This window comes from Rana temporaria, chromosome 3, assembly GCF_905171775.1.
Source record: "Rana temporaria chromosome 3, aRanTem1.1, whole genome shotgun sequence".
Lineage (NCBI taxonomy): Eukaryota > Metazoa > Chordata > Amphibia > Anura > Ranidae > Rana > Rana temporaria.
The window spans coordinates 326,799,329-326,803,825 of record NC_053491.1 but is presented as its reverse complement, the minus strand read 5'-3'; positions in this window follow the sequence as shown (position 1 = coordinate 326,803,825).

The following is a 4,497-nucleotide window of genomic DNA, read 5'->3' as shown; positions in this document are numbered from 1 at the left end:
GCAGTCACTTGCGCACAGAGATTTCTCCAGTTTCTCGAAATCTTTTGATGATTTTATGTATCATCTATGTATTATATGATATGTATCATTCTCTACATACGTTTTTGAAATTCTACATTGAGAAACATTATTCTGAAATTTAAATTGTTTTACATAATTTTGTGCTTTTCACAATATGGTGAACCTTTGGCCATCTTTACTTCTCAGACACTCTGACTCTATAAGATGGTCTTTCTATACACAATCATATTTCTGACCTGTTGCCAATTAACATAATTAGTTGCAAAATATTCTTCCAGCTTTTCCTTGTTTGTGCCACTTACTTTGCCAGCTTTTTGCTGCCCTGTCTTTAAGTTTTTTGAGTTGTGTTGCTGCCATCAATTTCAAAATTACATTTTCTTAGATTTAACATCTGATAAGTTTTCCATTTTCTTTTGTGCATACAATGTGGGTTTATTAGCAAATCATTGCATTCTGTTTTTATGTAGATTGTATAATTACATTTTCTTAGATTTAACATCTGATAAGTTTTCCATTTTCTATTGTGCATACAATGTGGGTTTATTTGCAAATCATTGCATTTTGTTTTTATGTAGATTGTATATTGCGTCCCAACATTTTTGGAATTGGGGTTGTACTTTGTAACCCTTAAAGGATCACTAAAGGAAATATTTTTTTTGCTGAAATGACTGTTTACAGGGTATAGAGACATAATAGTTAACTGATTCCTTTTAAAAACGATTAAAAATAGATAAAAATCAATCAAGCATGTTATTTTATGCCTCTGTGCAGTACAGTGCCATAGAGAGTCATGGCTAGGAAAACGAAACTAAACTCTCCCATGACTTTTTTCATACGGAGCCAGACAACCAGGAAGTGTGGAGATCAGAGCAGTTTTACAGCAACATCAGAGCAAAAACGAGCAATGAGGACATGAAACCAGGACTGCAGTAAGGTAAAGGAAGCTATTTAGCTAAAAAAAAAAATTCCTTTAGTGACCCTTTAACTTCTCAATAAAAATTTAAAACCATTCACTGTGAACAGAGGTTGTTAATTGCCTTATCGCCCATAAATTTGTTTTTGTCTTTTATGACTACATTTTGTTTGCATACATGCTACTCTTGTGTTGCTCTGCAGAACATATACACACTTAATAATTTAAAGAGAATGAAAAGTAATGGTCTAATTTCTATAAATAAATAGCTATATATTTGATCTAGACAGAGCAATAGAAAAGGTAGCTGCATTCACTACTGTGACCTGCAGAGGTCCATGGATGTAAGAACGCAGCATGGATTCTGAGCCCTTAAGTATTTATTGGCTTATTGTAAACAACGACAGAGAGGCAACACAGCTACCGTAATCCTGTAATTACATGTTTAGTTATTATTAATTAAATATTATGTTCATGCAATATTCATACAACACTCTGCTACACAAAGCTTGAAAGAGGAAAACATTATCTGCTGATAGCTTTATTATAGTGAAATTTGTACATCCTCTACTTATTGTAAAAGAAAAATATAGGGAGTAAAATGGAGTTCATGTTCCCCTTAGTTTTGGAATTCAGTCTTAGACATTGCATGCTCAACGTAATTATATGGAAGGTTAAACTGTTTAGGAGTGGGGTGTGTTAAATAGTGGTGTTGTATTTAAAATAAAAAGCTTACATTGAAAGAAATAAAAATAAATTTGGATGTTGGACTTTCAGAACATGGCGTCTACAATGGAAAGATTAAATAGTAATGGAGATTGTTGGAAATCAGTGTTTGGCTTTCCTTCTCCTTCCTGCCCAGAAATGAACCTCTTCTACTTTCCTCCAGGAACATGCACAGTGTGCACAGAGCTACCAGAGGACTGTCAAGCCTTTACAGGCTGCAATGGGGAAGAGCTGATGTCCCCAAAGGCAGGAGGAAGCGGGCAGAGAAGGATGATGGGGTATCTGGGGTGTTGGAGTTTGGTGTCAGGGGTGCTGGGACACAATGGTAGGGTGCTGGGTGACAGGGTAATGCAGTATGCAGAATGCCAAATCACTGAGTTCTTCGGGCCTCCAAGTAAGCCTGACTAAACATGACCCAGTTTGCTGAAGGCATCTGGACCTCATTACTCACTGACACAGTTCTGATGCAATGTTTACCTGTGGCTGATGCACCTTTTACTTAACACTACCTGTTTGTGTCTTTTGGCACCATGGAAGTGTATGAGGTTCTACTGTGCATGAGTAGTAAGCAGACCCAGCATTTAGTGACAGCACTGCTGATCTCCTCTAACCTTGAGTTGCTTCCTGTGAAGAAAATAGACTTTATTCTGGATTTTCTCATAGGTTCTGTTTGTTTTTTAAGAACCCCTGGACCGATCTGGGTGAAATTTGAATATGTTGGTCCCCCAGATCGGGGCTATCAGGGGATATGTAATGGTAGGGATACCTTGTGTGGAAAAAGGGTGTTCCAACTTTTGGGAAAATTGGGGTGCTCTCTGCCTGGAGATAATTGGTTTATTCCTTAAACTAATCTCAATATCTCAATGTGTCATGTAAATGAACTTTGGTCTGTCTCCCCAGAAGCGTTCATTGTGTAAATTTCTATTGTTTAGCAGGTGAGAAGAGCTTACCTCTGAATCACCTTGTCCGGGCAACTGACCAGTAATTAACTCATGTGGATTCTATTGGAGACAGCCGTATGTCTCCTAAAAGAGGTCTATTGAAGGGGTGGCTCGTTACTAACACCATTGTATGATGTTGTGGGAGGAGGGTGTCATTGTCTATCTGATTACGTCAAGTATTCCTTTTGCTGTATATAAGTAACCTGCGTCTTAATAAAGCTATTCTATACCTGGACACCCTTCATAAAGTCTTGGCTCATGATTGGGGGGAACATTCTAACCATTCGGAAGAATCATCCTGAAAACTGCATTCATCTCCACTATCCCTCTACCTTCTATGGTAGCGATAATCATTTATGCTCGGCGATTGAGGGACGGAAAGAAGGCCACAGTACCTTAACTACTGCAGGTCTTAACACTTCCCCATGCATAAAAATACGTATGTGTAGCGCTAAAATTAATAAATGAATATCAAAATACCAAAAAATGTGTATAGTAAAAAATAAAACACATATAACATTAATAAATGTTAGACACAAATTGTGAAACATGTGAGATTCCTCTGTAGCGAGGGGTGACAACAGTGCCAACTGGCACGTGAACTGATACACCTAAGGTGGTATCAAACATAAAAACAAAGTCCAACAAAAACTCCTAAGTGTGATGATCCGAGGTATGTAGCAAAGTTCATCAACATCCACAAGTCATTCAAGTGAAAAGGTGAATAAATAGAAAAAGCGTGACTCCTTTAACGTGACAATCCCATCACCGGAAAAAGTGCAGGCTTACCGGAACTTGTTGACCACTGGTGGCATATGCCAAAAGAGGTCAGTCAAGGCTTTATATGACGGTTGTCAAACAGCAATCCTTGGCAAGAAAGCGTAGGTCCAACTGGTGGGTAGGTCCTTATATGGAATAGGTCCCCAGGAGTAAGCCGGAAGCTATACTGATGTTGGTATCCCAAAACCAATTGGCTCAGTGTGTTAGTGGTGCATAGAGAAAAATAAAGAGAAGTGGCCACATAGCGTAACTCCGTATAAAAGAAAAAATACGTGTTTATTCACAGCTAACAAACTTACATTTGGCTGGAAGTAAAAGAGCTCTTGCATGTAAATGGGGCGACAGTGGAGTCCTCCCGACGCGTTTCGTGGTCAAAAGCACATCGTCTGGGGCACATCGTCTCCAGACGATGTGCTTTTGACCACGAAACGCGTCGGGAGGACTCCACTGTCGCCCCATTTACATGCAAGAGCTCTTTTACTTCCAGCCAAATGTAAGTTTGTTAGCTGTGAATAAACACGTATTTTTTCTTTTATACGGAGTTACGCTATGTGGCCACTTCTCTTTATTTTTCTCTATGCACCACTAACACACTGAGCCAATTGGTTTTGGGATACCAACATCAGTATAGCTTCCGGCTTACTCCTGGGGACCTATTCCATATAAGGACCTACCCACCAGTTGGACCTACGCTTCCTGCCAAGGATTGCTGTTTGACAACCGTCATATAAAGCATTGACTGACCTCTTTTGGCATATGCCACCAGTGGTCAACAAGTTCCGGTAAGCCTGCACTTTTTCCGGTGATGGGATTGTCACGTTAAAGGAGTCACGCTTTTTCTATTTATTCACCTTTTCACTTGAATGACTTGTGGATGTTGATGAACTTTGCTACATACCTCGGATCATCACACTTAGGAGTTTTTGTTGGACTTTGTTTTTATGTTTGATACCACCTTAGGTGTATCAGTTCACGTGCCAGTTGGCACTGTTGTCACCCCTCGCTACAGAGGAATCTCACATGTTTCACAATTTGTGTCTAACATTTATTAATGTTATATGTGTTTTATTTTTTACTATACACATTTTTTGGTATTTTGATATTCATTTATTAATT